Source organism: Cotesia glomerata, linkage group LG1, assembly GCF_020080835.1.
Source record: "Cotesia glomerata isolate CgM1 linkage group LG1, MPM_Cglom_v2.3, whole genome shotgun sequence".
In the NCBI taxonomy this organism is placed as follows: domain Eukaryota; kingdom Metazoa; phylum Arthropoda; class Insecta; order Hymenoptera; family Braconidae; genus Cotesia; species Cotesia glomerata.
Genome location: NC_058158.1, coordinates 12691534 through 12710483, shown reverse-complemented (window position 1 = coordinate 12710483; position 18950 = coordinate 12691534). Strand labels below are relative to the sequence as shown.

The window sequence follows — 18950 nt, the reverse complement described above, 5'->3', positions numbered from 1 at the left end:
ACATCACTGAATTTACGCTAGTGCCCACCTTGCCTGAAGGAAACTGTTGGCTTGAAAGCATTTCTTATTTCGTACACGACTGTATACTGATTGTCACAGTGAACTGCGCTCTGCAATTGTATAAAGTGTTTCCGAGCTTTGGAAAGATTTACAATCAGTTTGTATAACAGTGCATTGTCAGAAGGCATGGAGCATTATACTACACGTCAAAATTACGTCGCACGTATAAGTGCAGTTGGTGAGTACGGGACTTGTTTCGAATTTACCTAGTCCACTGCGTTATTTAAGTACAATGTAAGCGTCGTGAAATATGATCGATAAATCGCATCATACATAATAGCCTCGCGATCATCTAACAAAAATTTATTAGGTACTTTTCACTGGTTTTCACCACGACAATAAAGCTGCAAAAAAGAAAAAACTGGGTCACTTATCTAAATTTGAGTACTGCTAAACGTCGAGAAAGGTAGAAAATCAAAAAAATTTCGTAGTTATCGGCAGCACAACAATTTCCTGAACAAAATATTAAGCCATTCAATCATTGAACAACAAAACCCGTAAACTACACAGTGGCCATTGCTGGATGCAGTGAAACTGGAAAATCCACTTTAACATTCCAATTAATTGATACTTTGCGAGAAAAATTTAAGAACGCAAAGGGCTCTTCGGAGTAATTGTGTCTTGCAAAAAAAAGCCGATCGATTTAGTAGCAGAAATGTCCGTGAAAGACAAAAAAAATTTTTCGAGGCTGATGATAAGTTGGAGTATGCGTCATCGAATGAAATCAACGAAGTTTTTAAAAGGAATACTGATTAGGAATACCCGAGTCGAAAAAATGAACTTACATGAGCTTACATCAATTGTTTTAGTATAGCAGTTAAGTTCATTTAAGTTAATTTTTTCAACTCGGGTACGCTTAATAACAAAAAATCAACGAGATAACTTTATTTAATAACAGTACGTGTCAATGCCTCGCGATTAATAATTTTTGATCATTGGATCATGGGACAGGAAGGTAACGAAAGCCGAGGAAACGTTGATATATGGCTAAAACTTCGTGAGATCTGGTCTCTGCCATCATGAATTTAGAGTATGCTCTGAGCAATGACAACAGCACGAATGTTCATATAGGCATTTGGCTGGAATACATGAGAGGGTCAGTATTAACTTCTTTGATATTGTGCACCAAAGATGGAGTAAATGTACGAAGTTCAAAAAAAGGTTAATTATGATGCGTACGAAGCATTCCAGAAGAAAAACAAGAGCCTTTAAATCCGCAAATGTAGTGCGAAACAATAGGTTAAAAAGACAAAAGTTACTAACTGTCGCAAAGAGTTGGGCTTCGTTAGCAGCAAGGATTCGCATCAATAGATTAATGTTTCAAACTCCATGCATTACGCGACGAAAATAGGTTAGCGGACCAACAATATCTGATAGCCATTTTCCGTTAGGTTCTATGGAAATGAGGAACTCTCTCAAACGTTTAAAGCTGCGAAACAAAGTTCCAGGATACGAGATTGCTAACAGCGTAAATGTGAAGAAAAGTTTAATGACTATCCGTGATGCCGAGTTACTTCGAAACTTGGACGATAATAATACTTCATCAAACCCATTAGGCGTAACGGTGATACAGCTGAGCGCTGAGCGATGACCCGAATTCGTCTGAATCCAACGATAATGTTTAAATATTTCTGGAAATGTAATGATGACCCTTGGCAAGAACTTCCGCAACATCACAAGTCATCGAGCAAAATAAGAGTAAATAAAATGATGACCATAATGATCGAAATTATGTCGCAAATGTCTCAACTATTGATCTTGATAATGACAGCCAGGTCAGTGACAGCAATGGAGACGATGGAAACGATGATCATGATAACATTGATGGTTCTAATGATGATAATCAAGCTGATGATGCGGATAACGAGGATAATGAAAATTACACGGATATTAAATGATGACGATGATGACCAGGGTAGTAAGGATATTACTGTTCAAGATAGAGATGATGATGATGATCTCGTAACAGAGTATGGCAAGATTGGCAGGTTGTCGTCACCTGTTCTGGATAATCGCCTAAAAAACGCGATAACAGCGATTCCTGGCATAAACAAAAAGAATACAAATACTTCTTGTCTCTATCAGACGCCTCCCAGTGTTGTCAAAAACATTAAAATAAATCTCATTGGTAAAAAAGATATTGTATCTGTAAAAAATGTGGCCACCAAACTTCATCAATGAGGACTACCAAAGAACATCTGCAAACTAAACATTATAAAAATTTTTATGTTTGTCCAGTATGCATGAAAAAAATGTAGCTCCACTGCGAAAATGACTTTCCAAAACCATATGCGAAAATGCAGGGAATCGGCCAAAGCCGTGATATTGGAGAACACAATTAAAAAAGCACACAATATTAATTACATTCATAAATTAAATATGTTGTGTGTAATTATTATTATTATTAGGTGACTGAATAGTAGTTACGGACAATGTCTCGGATAGCTTAACTGGTAGAGCCTTTGGCGCGTAACCAAACGATCCTGGTTCGAGTCCCGGTCTGGGCTGTCTGAATTATTTTTTCGGTTACCGAAAAATTCCTACTGAGTAAGGTCCCTCCTCCCCCCTTTATCCTTTATTTCCCTAGTTCCCAAATTTGTCTTTAATGACAAATTTAGCTATAAATTATGGCTACAATATTTAATTAATTACATTCAACACACAAATTTTAACACTCTACACAATGACGAAATAGTATATTACACATCTAGGGCAGTAAAATAAGAAATGTCTCAGATCACATGTAATTGTTGTCCGAGGCAAAGCCGAGGTCAATAAACATGTGATCTAAGGCTTTCTTATTTACTGCTCGTGGTGTGTATACTATTTTTCTCCTCGACGAAGGCGGAAAGCGGCATTTTCGTTTAGCGCAGCGGGAGGAAAATTGACGCTTTCCGCCCGGAGGTGAGAAAATTTTTTTACTGTGCAAAAAGAAAAAAATCTGGACTACGGTTGACTCTGCCGGCCATGTCTAGAACTTCCCGCTATGTACGAGTTCAAAACGCTCGAGAAATTATTTATTCCGAAGTTTTGAGTTCTTCGCTTCGAAAATCTAATGATTGTTGAAAACATACTATTTTGAAAATTTTTATAATTGCAATATGTTCCGATTGAATTATTTGTTTTTAATGGGACTTGCAGCATTCGAAGCAATTTTTTGAGCACAGGAGATTCTTTACTACCTATTAAATGATTCGACGTAAAATTTTGAAGTTATGTTAAAAAAAACTTTGTTGAAATTTTGAAAACCTAAATATCTCACAAACGAATTGACTGATTTTAACGAAATTGGCAGCTTTCGACGCAGTTTCTTAAGCACTATTAGTTTTTTTATTACATCAAAAACGATTCGAGAAGAAATTTTGAAGTTATGTAAAAAAAATACTTTTTTTAAAATTTTTCGTTAACGGTTCCTCTTCATTGCATCGTCCGATTTTGATGCAATTTGCAGCGATCAACGTAGTTTTTTAAGATCCATTGAAATTTTTTAATTGATCATTGTTTATTGGATGACCATAATTCATAGCTAAATTCGTCATTAAAGAGAAAATTTGGAAACTGGAGAAAGAAAGGATAAAGGGAAAAGTAGGACCTTTACTCAGTGGAAATTTTTCGGTAACCGAAAAAAATATAATTCAGACAGCCCAGACCGGGACTCGAACCTGGACTATTTGGTAACGCGCCAAAAGCTTTACTGGTTAAGATATCCGAGATACTGACTGTAACTACTATTCAGTCACCTAATAACAAATTGCATTTGTTTAAAAGCTAATCCAAAAACACACACACACACATTTCGTCTTCCTCGCACCTTCAAACGGGGAAAGAGAAGAGGGGATACATACCTATACTGTACCAGACGTACATACATAGCGATATCCTCGTAGGAATAGTCAGTACTGCTCCCTAGGACCTCAAAACCAGGAGATCTGATCAAAGCTCGTTTTTCGAAAATCAGTGTGAAACCAATTGTTCATTTCTAACCAATATTTCTTGATTAAAAAAATAATTACTCGAATTAAAAATTTGTTCTTTTCGATAATTTATCCAATATAAAAATCATACTTTATCTATGTAATAATGATTTATTTTTTATAAACATTTCATTACTGAACGATATTTAATTTACTATTTTCTACCAACTAAGTTATAAAATCTGAATTACAAGTGTATATACTATATACATAAACTAAAAAATACCATATACATGTAAAAATATTTCTTCCGATTGTACCGCGACCTGTCCATTTCGACACAAAAAAAAGTTAAATTCTTTGCAATATCTGCTATAAGCTGGCATACTAGTGAATATAAACCCTGGAGGATGTCAGACGGCTGCAACATCAAGTATCAACAATATTGCTTGGTCTCTCAGTTTTTTTGACATTCAAAAAAAAAACCCAACAAGGTTAGTCTCGTTGCCAACACTGATGCGCATGTGTGAAAAGCAACGATACTTCTTGGTTCTCTCGAGAAGGAATTCAAAATGGCTGATCGGTTGTGCGGTGTATTTACATCGAAGCAACAAGCAAGACCAGCTCGGCGGTGTCTCGTAACTTATACGACTATAGCTCGACATCACGTATCAGCTAATATAAGCCAGGTTACTTTTAAAAGCAAGTGCGCTCGTGAATATGTACAATAATCAACAAGGACACTTATTCGCTTGACAAGTAGCCGCTCTAATATGAGAACAATTCCACCAATTACAATGTACATTCTCGACGTCCGGATGCAATAATTGCAAAATTAATTTGCTTCGATATTTAACTTTTTCTTTTTTTTACAATATGTATTCGGTAGTTTTTTTTATTTTTTATAACACAATATTCTTAATCTCAACAAATGTTTATTTTAAAATGCTGAAATCTTAATCCCAACTTTGCATGAATGAAAAATAAGAAATTAAAGTATTCGATGTAAATGCTAGTCGATAACCAGTTTCAACTGGACCCGGTTTTAATCCACGCGAAATACTCGTTCTTTTCGTAGAATAGTAGTCTGGAATACGTATTCTGTACAGACTTGTTTGTGTGGTTGGAAATAACTAAACACACAGCATGGAGCATGAAGCTGGGGGCTTGACGATTTTATCTCTCCCACTGGAAGAATAAACACGTACGCCATCGACCGACGGCAGCCATGCTGCTAAGTATTTTACCATGTCTACTTCATAGTTACCTGTGATGAACAAATATTTTTTAACTGTTTGCTACTGTTTTTACTATTAATGACTGAGTACATATATATAATATATAAAACATGTGTGTTTGTTTAGTATGTTGACTCTTTTTTCCATAAAAGTCACAGAGTGGTTGTTAAAGGCAAACCTACTGCAAGTTCATAAATATTAAAGTTGAAGAATTACTTGGTATTATTTTGATTTAGATCTCTTTATTTATTCGAGCTGACATTCTTTTTTAATATCGTTAATATTTTTCGGAAACTCTGTGATTTTAGTTTGCAATTTTGAAATTTTTGTTGTTGTGATAAAACTTTTCTACTCTGTTTTAGTATAGCATAATATAAATTTAAAAAGACAGAACTAGAAAGGAAATCTACATTGATAGAAAAAAATGACTTGATTCAAGAAAAATTTTTTCTTCAAAATGTTATTCTTGTTTTAAGGGGCCATTCATTAATTACGTAAGGATATTGAGGGGGAGGGGGGGTTAAGAAAATCTCTACATGTCCTTATGCTGGGGGGGGGGGGTTGAAATTAATTCTTACGTAATATTTCGTGAATCAAGCAAAATTCAATATTAAAAAAACCTAATTTCATTTTGGGTTCCAAATAGTTTTCTTATTTTTAAAGTGTACAGTCAAATTTTTATTTTATTCAAATAATTTTTATTGCTTATTGAAAAAAAAAAATAACTTATTAAAATTTCATATGTTTTTATTGTTATCCATGTTTGGTTCTATAGAAAAAATTATAATATTTTTCCATGTATTATCATATTTTTACTATAAAAAAAATACAAAACATTTTTTGTTAAAAAACATTATTACTTGTTAAAAAATAAAAATGATGGATCCACGTTGACCTGTTAGTTTTAGTGAAACTGATCCTTTCTTAAAATAGTTTATTAATTAGAAGATCAAGATAGAATCTTACGTAAGAAAGGGGAGGGGGGGTTCAAGAAATCTTACACTGTAAAAAAAGCGGTGTTAAAATGGATTCATTTTAACACCGCTATGTAACACCTGTGTATTAACACCGGTGTAGCGGTGCTCTTTTGCGGTGTTAAAAATCCGGTGTTAAACCGGTGTAATATCGGTGTTAAACCGGTGTAATATCGGTGTTAAACCAGTGTAATACCGGTGTAACAGTAGAATAAATTTACACCGTATCGGAGTATGAATATTACATGATCCATAAAACACAATTAATATTCAATATTTATCAAAATGAGACAAGTAACATTTATTTAAGAATTTTCAATTTATAAAATTACGCAGAAATCGATTTAATGAATGTTATACAACAAGTTAAATAATATTTACAATATTAAATGTTTAGGAACAATATAATAATTATTTTTATCGTAACCATGATGTTTCTCACAATATAATGGATGTTTTAAACATGACAAATCTACAGCTGTGAATAAATATATTATCTCTATGAAAATCATTTAAAAAACGTTCAAAATTGTCGTAAAATTTTTCTAAAAATGTTTCAAATTTGTTGTAAAAACACTCTAAAGCTGTCCAAAAAATGTTCCAAAATTGTCTCAAAAATATCTGAAAAATGTCTCAAAAGTATTCAAAATTTGTTCTCAAATAGTTAAAAAAATGTTTTAAGATTATTCAAAAAAGGTTCCACATAAGATTAAAGGACAAAATTTCAACTAAATTGCTTCAAATAAATTGCATTGAATCTAAAATTATCTTAGAAGTATTCCGAAAATCTTAAAAAAAATACTTAAAAGTTATGAAATAATTACTAAAATCCACTATTTTAGAGTTTCCGATTATCTATATGATGTCCTAAAATTGTCCTTTAATAATGGTGTTAAAGTAACACGGATCGAAAATTTACACCGAGAGAATCTCACACCATTATTTCACACTACACGGCCATGTAAAGTGATCTGGGTCCATTTTTACATCGAAATTTTTTACAGTGTATTTATTTTAATCAAAAATTTTTATCTACTTAATATTTTATTATTTTAAACTTTCTAAATTAAATACTAACTTTTTTTGATTATTTATTTTCAATTATTAAACATAAAAACTTTAATTACAAAAATTGTGTTAGTTCAAATATTATCAACACCGGAAAATTTATAACACCGATTTAACACCGAAAAAAAATATTTACACCGCGACCGGTGTTACTGTTACACCAATTTCGGTGTTGAATTTAACACCGATTTTTTTTTTACAGTGTACGTATACTTACATGGGGGTAGGGGGGGGGGGTCAAAAGTCACCAAAATTGTCCTTACGTAATTAATGAATGGCCCCTAAGTAGTTCTGTGACACGCCTCGATAATTTATATAAATTTATTAATAGTTATTAAAAATAAAATGAGAAAAGATTGAGAAAATATTACGAGAGAGTGCGAGAGAGAGAAGACAGTCGCGCGCAGCCTACCCGGAGAAAAGAAAGAGGGAAAAGAGACGGCGAAGAACGCCGAGAGACAAGCGAGAGTAGTAGGGGAAGCAGCCTGGGAAGTCCCGTAGCATAGTTCCCGCGCGCGCCGTGAGGCAGCGCGGTGTCGCTCAGACTGTTCGTGCGGACAAGTTACAAGTGCTGTGTTGTGAGCAGTTGGAAATGTTATATACTTTAAGTATATACTTTCTGTAATTAACCTGCCCGCACAGTGGATCGCTTTGTCGCCAGGTTGGCCTAAGGTACTCGGGTCACCGAAGAGCCTCTATTGCACGGCAAGAGGTGAGGCTGTGGTACATAGCCTGTCGTTCTCGTAACGAATATTGTGGGAAATAGCTAGGAGGTTGGCGACACCTGGACTTGGAGGTACTCCTCGTCGGAACACCTAGGGGGAGGTACGACAGGGCGTTGAGGTACTTGACTAGCCCGGTATCTCTAGGTTTGGACAACCGAGCCTCTCTTGGTTGATAAAGGGAACTGAGGAGAGTTTAGATAAACCCGCGGACGCGACGCAAAGTCCCCAGTAGGCTGCAGGTAGGTAACGGCTTGTCAGAAGTATTTGTATATGTGAATATTAGATTTTGGGGTAAAAGTTAAGATAATACGTATGTTTATGTTTTGTAATATATTGATTATTGTTTATTGTATAGTTGTATCTTGGTTTGCAATAACGATTTGTATTTGATTATTATTTGTTTATGAGATTTGATGAATAAATTAACCTTATATTTGGAATTTGTGTTATTATTTGGTTAATATTAGTTAGTTGTAAGTTTATCTGTGTTGCGTGATCCCCATCTAGACCCTGGACACGGCGAGCTAGAGCACGGGGAAGTCGTGTTCATCACGACGAAGCTTTAAAACCTTCCGTAACGTCACAGTTCAACTTTCTTAACTTAAGAAATTGATTCTTGAATCGAGGAACTTGATTGTTTTTAAATAAGATATATACAACTTTGCCCAAGAATTTCTTTCTCTTGGATTAAGATAGACAGTAACATTGGTTCAAGATGTTACCGACTTGTTCCAAGTATGGCGCGAATCTTGAATTAAGATATTATTTTACTTGTTTTAAGCATATAAATTTTTGCATTTTTGCTATTCTCTGTATTAATAAATATTTTTCGGCATTTAAAGAAATACAAATTTTTAACTTCGCACTAAAGAAATTGAAAATTTTCAAAAATTGGGAAGTTATTGGTTTCACCCCGATTTTCTAAAATCGAATTTTCATCAGATCTCCACGTTTTTAGTTGCTAGAAAGCAATTCCAACCACTTTCCTGAGGATGTCACTATGTCCGTATGTGTGTGTGTGTGTGTGTGTGTGTGTGTGTGTGTGTGTATGCGTGTATAAACCTCTGATAACTTTTGAACGGCTTGACCGATTCAATTGCGGTTGGCGCCGTTTGAAAAGGCTTGACGAAACTTAGATTTTCGATACAATTTCGGCTAATTCGGACTACAAAAAAATTTTTTTTCAAATGTGGTTTTTTTGGAATAACTTTCAAACGGCTTAACCGATCGATTCCAAAAACTAAGCAGCTCTTAACCGTAAATAACCACGTCGATCGTCTCCATGAACATCAAAATCGATTCATTGGTTCGAGAGAAACCGTTGACGAAAAATTTGGGAACAAGCGTTTTTTTTAATATAACTTCGACATTTCTTTTTGGATTATTTTTGATGTAATAGAATAATTTTCAGAGCTTAAAAAACCACGTCGATCACCGTCAAGAACGTCAAATCAGTTGATTGGTTCGAGTAAAGTTATAAAAAAACGAATTTTGTTACTAAAATTTATAATCAATTTACTAAGCAGTGTATTTTTTTTCAACATTTGTACGAAGATTAAGGATTAAAAATACAATTTCTCTTGATGAGATAGGAATCTTGATTTTTAGGCCTCAGTAGAGCTGCTATTTATTAGCGTTCGAGCTTAAGGTAGTTGTAGCGTGATAGGCATTTCAACAGAAAATTATGAAATTTTTTTTATTGAAAGATAAATATATTAATAATTCACTACCAAAATTTCAGATCAATTGACCGCACCGTTTTTGAGTAATTAATTTTCGAAATTGTATCTTTTACACGTAGAGGTATAGAGAGATGGTAAAGTTAGTATGAAATCTTCCATACCACTCGAGTGGGCCAAAGATTTCATACTAACTTTATCATCTCTCTATACCGCTTCGTGTAAAAGATGCAATTTCAAAAATTAATTACTCAAAAACGGTGCGGTCAATTGATCTGAAATTTTGGTAGTGAATTATTAATATATTTATCTTTCAATAAAAAAAATTTCATAATTTTCTGTTGAAATGCCTATCACGCTACAACTACCTTAAGGCATGCAAAAATTTGTTCGTGAATTAACAATTAATAATTCTTGAAATGAAATAAAATTATACTTTATTGAAGAGAATTGTTTTTGAATAAAGAATTCAAATAATATAGTCTTGAACCAAGTAGAAATATTATAGATCGGAGTGATTAAACCTCTCAATCTGAGAAACATGAATTCAAGACAAGAATTTCTTGAAGGAAGACAACTAGTTCTCTTCAAAATAATTTTCTTGGATCAAGAATATTTTTCTTAAATGAAGATAGTTTTTTTTTTATCAGTTTAGGGGCTACTATTTTCTATGCAAAAATTATCACAACAATTTGACCAATTTTTAAGATAGTTGCAACTATCTTGTTAAAAATTGTTAAAAGGGTAATAAGACATGAAAATTTTTAATCTTATTTCTTTTTTAATTTTTTTTGTCTAAGAACCAATAGCTATTCGGGCAAAAACAAAGTTACTCGATTATAAAACATTTAATGACACAAAGTTAAGTGATCCTATCATGATAATTACAACAATTTACTTTTGATTAATTATGCTACAAGAATTTTTTAACATTGATGATATTATTGAAAATTAAAATTGATATTTTATAAATTTAAATACTATTTCAAAACTATAAATTTACTTTTGTTTACATGCTAAGTGAAAAATTGTGTCACAAATATTTGTAATAAACATATCGAACACTTTTGTATGAAAATTTGATATAATTGTGTAGATACAAACACAAAACAGTTTTAAATATTAAAGCAACAATTTTGTACACAAGGTTATTTTGACGTCATTTGACAGAGAATCTCTTAATCTACGATGGTCATAAATTGATTATTTTTGTCTGATAATTTCCATCCAAACTACTTAAATTTTTTCAAAGAACTAATAACGTTTTGCTGTCAACTTTCAAATTGATAAATACGATTTTTAATTAAATTAACAAACTTTATGCAATTTTTAGGAAATTAATAATTTTGAATACAAACGTATAAACGAATAACCCTTTCAACTCCTAAAATATTCTTCTCTAGACAGAAGAATTAAAACAATACCATGTGCGGAATAAAATGAATATGAAACACACGTTTTGCGACCGTAAAAATCGCCCACACCACTTTGTAAGCTGTGATCATCCTTCGTAGCCTTCCACCATTTGTATTTAAAACACAGCAGTATCGCATAGCCTTCCAGCAGCATCCTGCAAGTTAATATAATCCACCTACACAAATACAGGGCACTCATATTACTCGTTATATAAACTTCTAAAGCCACAGGGTATGTACAATCTCTGGTATATAATATCGGCTTGAACAGCGATTTCAAATTTACATCCTGACACTTTTTTTCCCCGGCATTCTCTTTATCACTCTTTCTGCTTTTCCGTAGTTACTCCCTATCGTTTTCATAAATTTTCAACTTTATTCCGTTAGTCGCTTTACTCCTCTTTTTATCATTTGTTTTTCTTCAATATTTATTCGCGAATTATTCTTTTTTAATTTAAATAAAATTTTCATAATCATTTTGTATTCATAGATTTATTAAATATTCAATGATAGTATCTCTAAAATGATAAAAAATTTGGTAGATGGTATGAAATTGATTAATTAAAATGATCATAAACGACTTCTGGTGAATATTCTCGGTAGAAGGCTCTATGCACTAATGTGGGTAACTATATTATCAACTTCATGATACTAACCTCAAACTATAAATTTATTAAACATATAGATGGATCATTAAAAATATAGTTATTGAAAATTTATTTGTTGGTAGTGAATGAATATTTTTAAATTCCATAAAACTCCACTGTCAATGATTACTAAAATTAATCAATTTTTATAATTTATTTAATTTAATGCATTAGTTAATTACAATACATTATATAATGATTCATTTTTTACATATGGATAATTTGCTTTTAATTAAAATCAATTAAGACCTGGCAAATTTTTTATGAGTACTAAGCAGAATATAACAATTAGGTTATTTGAACCATACCTATTAATAAGAGGTTGTGTAATACCTAGAAACAAAATTATGTTTAAATTAGATTAGTTAAATTGCTCTTGGCGATTCTGCAATGATAGGGCAACTCGTGGCAAATGCCAAAATTTCAAAAATCAGATTAATATCTCTGCGATTACTGATACTAAATCTTTATTCATTGACATTGATATAATGATCTTTTATCTGACGATATCCTTTTAATTTTTGCAAGTTTTTCTCAATTTCTCTCTTTCATTGCCCGTAAGTTTGCACTTCGACGACTGCACTAAGAAGCTCATTAATAGTGTCTTTAGAACAAATCTTTTGCTGGACTCTCCTGTCTAAGTAACTGAATGCTACGTCAGATAATTTTAATGACCTCTCAATTTGTTCAGTGCACATGGGCGGAGCAACAATACTAACACTACTTCATTAACAGTGTGTTGCGTGTTGATGCATACTAATAGCGCCACCTAAAATAATGTTCAACATTCTCTTAACGTATACACAGTACACACTTATTTTTGATTAATAAATGTGCGTGCATAATGTACTTAATTGAAATGATACTTGATGATGCTTATGAATCGAATTTAAAAGGTACAAAATACACTGTAAAAAAAGCGGTGTTAAAATGAGTCCATTTTAACACCGCTATGTAACACCTGTGAATTAACACCGGTGTAGCGGTGCTCTTTTGCGGTGTTAAAAATCCGTTGTAATAACGGTGTAACAGTAGAATAAATTTACACCATATCGGAGTATGAATATTACATGATCCATAAAACAAAATTAATATTCAATATTTATCAAAATGAGATAAGTAACATTTATTTAAGAATTTTCAATTTATTAAATTACGCAGAAATCGATTTAATGAATGTTATACAACAAGTTAAATAATATTTACAATATTATATGTTTAGGAGCAATATAATTATTATTTTTATCGTAACCATAATGTTTCTCACAATATAATGGATGTGTTAAACATGACAAATCTACAGCTGTGAATAAATATATTATCTCTATGAAAATCATTTAAAAAACGTTCAAAATTGTCGTAAAATTTTTCTAAAAATGTTTCAAATTTGTTGTAAAAACACTCTAAAGCTGTCCAAAAAATGTTCCAAAATTGTCTCAAAAATATCTGAAAAATGTCTCAAAAGTATTCAAAATTTGTTCTCAAATAGTTAAAAAAATGTTTTAAGATTATTCAAAAAAGGTTCCACATAAGATTTAAGGACATAATTTCAACTAAATTGCTTTAAATAAATTGCATTGATTCTAAAATTATTTTATAACTATTCCGAAAATCTTAAGAAAAATACTTGAAAGTTATGAAATAATTACTAAAATGCACTATTTTGAAGTTTCCGATTATTTATATGATCTCCCAAAATTGTCCTTTAATAATGGTGTTAAAGTAACACGGATCGAAAATTTACACCGAGAGAATTTCACACCATTATTTCACGCTACACAGCCGTGTAAAGTGCTTCGGGTCCATTTTTACATCGAAATTTTTTACAGTGTATTTATTTTAATCAAAAATTTTTATCTACTTAATATTTTATTATTTTAAACTTTCTAAATTAAATACTAACTTTTTTTGATTATTTATTTTCAATTATTAAACATAAAAAGTTTAATTACAAAAATTGTGTTAGTTCAAATATTATCAACACCGGAAAATTTATAACACCGATTTAACACCGAAAAAAAAATTTACACCACGAACGGTGTTACTGCTACACCGATTTCGGTGTTGAATTTAACACCGGAATTTTTAACACCGTACACCGCATGGACTCACACCGGTTTTTTTTTACAGTGTAAGTTTCTTCAACCAGTCAAATTTATCAACCATGCGCCACTCTGTCACCAATTTTAAAAACATAGATATAATTGAATAACATAAATATTTATAAAAAATTATGATTGACTAATACTACACTGTTAAAAATTTTCATAGTATTTTACAGAAAATATTTTTGAAACTTATATTAGAGAAAATATTTAAACAAAATTTAAATCGGGTATTGTGATAGTAATAGCAAACTTAGGATGTAGGGTTGATGCATAAAAATTGTAAAATTACAAAAAATTTTTATAGATTTTATCACATAGGAAAATTACTCGTAAAGTACCATAATTTTGGATTGCCATATATACACTGATAAAAAAACTGACTTGACTCAAGAGCCAAACTCTTGAACCAAGAATACTATTTTGAAGAAAATGATTTTCTTGAGTCAAGAGAATAAATTCTTGAGCTAAGAAATTATTCTTGGTCTAAGAAAATTTTCTTGAGTTACACCACTAGTGGTTTTCTTGGTTTACACCACTTTGTTTTCCGCTTATTTTTTTATGGTTAGTTTACTATCATTTACAAAAAATGAAGGGAAATTTTATTGTTGTTTTTAAACACACAAATTATATAAAATGAAATATAAATTATCACGTTGATTATTAAACGTATTCTTTGTAATAAAATTACTGCATGCAACTGATACGTACATATATCAGCAGGCTTACATGATTAGTTGAAAGATATTTGCATCATGAATACCGCAGTGTCTTTGAAACCAAAAAACCACAAGAAATGTATGACATATACTAATGATAAAAGAGTAAAGGTAGATATCGAATCTAATGGTAGCCAAGAGAGAATAAATGCTGAAGTCGCAGTACTAGTGACCACAAGTCATAAAATGGAACCCAAACTCATCATGTTGCTCGTTGGTTTCACTACAGCACGCGTGTCTTGGTCATTTATTCTAATCACGGTTTTTTTTTCTTTTGCAAAACAGAAATGTCTATTTCTTATCACCACTTGATAAGTTGGAGCATAAAAGGGTAGATAGCATAGCCACAAAAGAAAATTTCACTAAAAAATTTTTTGTTATCAGAACTTTATGAGAATATGAAATTTATCTTGAAAAAAATATCAGACTTTTGTTGTATGGTACACTGATAAAAAAATTAACTTAACTCAAGAGCCAAAATCTTGAACCATGAATACCATTTTGAAGAAAATGATTTTCTTGAGTCAAGAGAATAAATTCTTGAGCCAAGAAATTATTCTTGATTTAAGTAAATTTTTCTTGTCTCAAGAATTTATTCTCATGATTCCAAAAAATCATTTTCTTCAAAATGGTATTCTTGGTTCAAAATTTTGGATCTTGAGTCAAGTTACTTTTTTTATCAGGGTACTATTTTTCACTTGCATTAAAACTTCAAATTGTAATGTTTTCTTAAAAAAATTATAATTTATTCGCCAGTACGATTTTGAGTTTTCCTTAATCGAACATTTAAAGTATACAAAAATATCTTTTACAATGTACAAAAAAAGAATACGAGATTCAGTGGTAGCTCATGATCACATCTTCTTTTTCAAGCTTAAATAAATAATTTTTTAATCACTTATAAAAAAAATCCTGTGTCGCTTCTAATATTTTAAAATTAAACAGAAAGATGTGCAACGCCAAAAATACTTTATAGTCCGATACCAGCAACTGTAAAATATTTTATAGGATTATAAAAAGGCAACAAGTATTAAAAAATATAAGAATATCAGAGTATTTTTTTTTATTTTTTAATACAAGGAAAAGTTGAATATTTTTTCGTTCTTCCTACTATACAAAAAAGTAATTCTATAATAATGAATTATCTTAGAGGACTACTGAAAAAAATCCATCAAGTTTAAATTACATTCGCATGATAAGATTTCAGCTTTTATAAGAGAACTCATATATTCTAAAACTTGATATTATTCATGAGCTTAAATCTTGGTAGATAAAGGAAAAAAAAATATTATGTATTTACGTTGGCGTTAAGAAACATCACTCGTAGAGATAGAAAGAGAATAAAATAGATTTAGTCAAAAGTATTTCTTTTATTTAAGACTTATGGTTATGAGATTTGGCTTGTCATAATCTCAACTTCAAAATTTAAGCCTGGTATTGTTTCGTGAAAATTTTCTTTTAGTCTTGAATTAGTCTCAATTTATCTATAATTAAGTCGAAATAGTATATACGGGTAAATTTCAATAGTTTCGATTTCATAAATGGAATTTATTTTTAAACAGAGATTTTTCTAATGATCTTGCACCGTGATAAGAACCGAGATCAATATGATATTAATCTTGAGAGAAGCTCTATTTTCGTGCACTGATAAAAAAATAAATTTGATTCAGAAAAAATCTTAAAAAAATAAAAAAATTTTTGAAGAGTTTGGTTATCTTGAATTAAACAGAAATTTTTATGAACTGAAAAATTTTTTGGGCTTAAGTGAATTTCACTTAGTCCAATAAATTTTGTACTTGATTGATGATAATCAAGTTCTGTAAAATGTTTTTCTTAATTAAAGATTCTATCTTTTACATCAAGTAAATTTTTCAATAGATGTTCGTTAAAATTTTATTTAATGTCCTTTGTGATATCTTTATCTTAAAAAAAACCCTGCCTGCTAAAACGAATTAGTAAATGACTGATACTTATCAGTAATTTCAACTGATATGAAATAATTAAAAAAATTTTGAACAAAAATGGAAAAAAAATTTCAATAAATATAAACGCAAAAAATTGAAAAGTTATTACGTAAATAATCATTAGATAACCTTGACTCCGACGTTGTAATCGATCAATAATATTAATGTGCGCATTACCACAAAATGACTCACCTTGCGGCTGTAACGTAGCAGAGGTCGCTGAAAATCGACGATGAGATTTCCACTATTTTGTAGCTGCCGCCGCCGTTGTTTACCACCAATTTTCCGGGAGTGGCAAAGAAAAACAACCGTTGTAACACAATCCAATAGGCGTCCCTTGACGTAGAACCTTTCACATCTAGTCCATACTCGATGGCTGATTATCTTCTGAAACAACCAATAATTGTTCGATTCGAGTTCCAAAGTAAACGATAACTTGCACGCACGTATATACATCGATTTGAAAAGCAGGTACGTTCTAAGAAAATCGGTAAAATTATCAAGTTATCAAAAACCATTTTTCTTAGTTTGCAAGGTTCGTAACATTTATGTACAAAATCGTATAATTATTGCACTATTATCACAATTTTAAGTTTGAAAAAATAAGCCACCATAAAGTTATGTAAAAATAGTTCGCAGAAGTGGAACACGACGAAATTTGTGCGCCCGACGGCTACCGAAGAATTGCAATGTCTTGTTTAAATTAGAAATGTCGCACAATTTAACGCTCTAAACTAGAACACGGGTCATAACTTCTGACAAAAGTATGTTACTTTAAATTAGTAACATTTGCATCAACAAAATTGAATAATAATAACAATAAAAGTAAAAATATAAATATAATTTAAAAAAATGAATAATTTAAAATAAAGAATTATGTAACTAAAAAATTCTGTTAAATGATTTTGTTGTCTTAATTCTTCATGGTATCCAAGCGTATCAAAATCGACAAATCTGTCAATTTATTTTCATTTTTTTGGTCGTTTCCAGTTTGTCAGTGAGATGCAGCGCAATGGGGATGAAGAACTGGAACTGGTCCATAAATTTTAGTGTCCTTGGAGACCGTGTCGGAGATTGGTCACTAGTGGGAATAAACACTACTTGGGTGACATTGTGGAAGGATCACTCTTTTAAGTAAAGCTAGTCTAGCTTATATTAATACTCTGCTATGAGGGATTCGTTGTAAGAATTCAAACCTACTATAACCGATAACTCTTCAAGAAAAATAAAAGTAACACTAATATGCACTTAAATTCTTCGAACTGTATCGAATCAGACTCTGGATAATCAAATTGCTGAGTTGATGTCAACACACTGGTATGGACTCACTTTAACTTAAAGGTCGCGTGCAAAACTGTAAAACTGTAACCATTTGAAAGCTTTTGAGCCCTCAATATTCGGACTCCCTTGGAACTGGTTGCCATGCAAGGCAAGCACTACGAGCGGTGAAACAGAAATACACTCGCGGACTACTCACCGTTGGTTGCCAAAGCTTGGCAGCACTACTATACTCGCGACCACTACACCTAAAGGTAAAGAATCGGTTTAACACGTGATGGAGAGAGAACCGTAAGTTGAAATAAAAGAGAAGAGAGAAGAGAGAAAGAGTTAAAGAGTTGACGAGCATGAAAGGAGTATTAGGAAGAAACTGAGAGCGAGAGAGAAAGAGCTGCCGAACGGCAACCAACGAGAATTACTATGCTGGAAACTATACTGAGAGCAAGTAGCGAATGCCTCGATTCGCTTCTTCGAGACACGCAGAGGCGAGTCCAAGCGAAACAAGTGCCAGTAACGTCCTAAGAAATAAGCTATACATAACTGCTGCGATTTTTTAGTCTTGTTTCCCTCTCTACTCTTCTTTCTCATATTCTCAGCATAATATTTTACAGATTTGCTTCTTGTGAGAAATCTTCTGCGAAAATCCAATCAGACAACCATACTACTGGATCACATATTCCTGCTCTCTATATAATGCTACGATGGTTTCGGTATATAATGTTTGACACTAATGCTGCTGTAAAGTTGATCTTTTACTGTGATAAATATATCGCGTTCAAATTGGTTAAGGTTTAAAGTTTGATTTTACTATACTGAAATTTTTTCACTCGTAAAATATTCAAGAAATTAACTTGAATCGATAAATTATAACTTTTGGATGAAGAGCAAATAATTTTCATTCGTAATTCAACTTTATTTTTTTAAACAAAATACGTGCATATTTTTCCAAGCAATTTATTTTTCTTAGATTGAGATACGTACTAACATTAGTTCAAGATAATACTTAAACCTTTTTTAGAGTCTACCGCTTGATAACTACCAAAATTAAGGAATTCTTGCTACTTTTAATGTTGTCAAAATAATCTTAAATAGGGTAGAAGTACCGTTTGTTGCTCCTATACCGTTTATGGCCATTTATTGTTCAAATAAACGATAGAAATGAAT

General features: G+C 31.6%; 1 protein-coding gene across 3 annotated transcripts in view; it reads right to left on the bottom strand.

Moving 5' to 3' along the window:
* LOC123261332 (homeobox protein abdominal-B-like) overlaps window positions 1–18950 on the bottom strand; it is a 99620-nt gene that overhangs the window by 34201 nt on the left and 46469 nt on the right. For 2 of the 3 annotated variants that reach the window (XM_044722933.1, XM_044722940.1), the window contains exon 3: window positions 16701–16895. The exons of the other annotated variant lie outside the window; for it this stretch is intronic. The gene's annotated coding sequence lies outside the window, so the exon portion shown is untranslated. The remainder of the gene's footprint in view (window positions 1–16700; window positions 16896–18950) is intronic. 3 annotated transcript variants of the gene reach the window in all.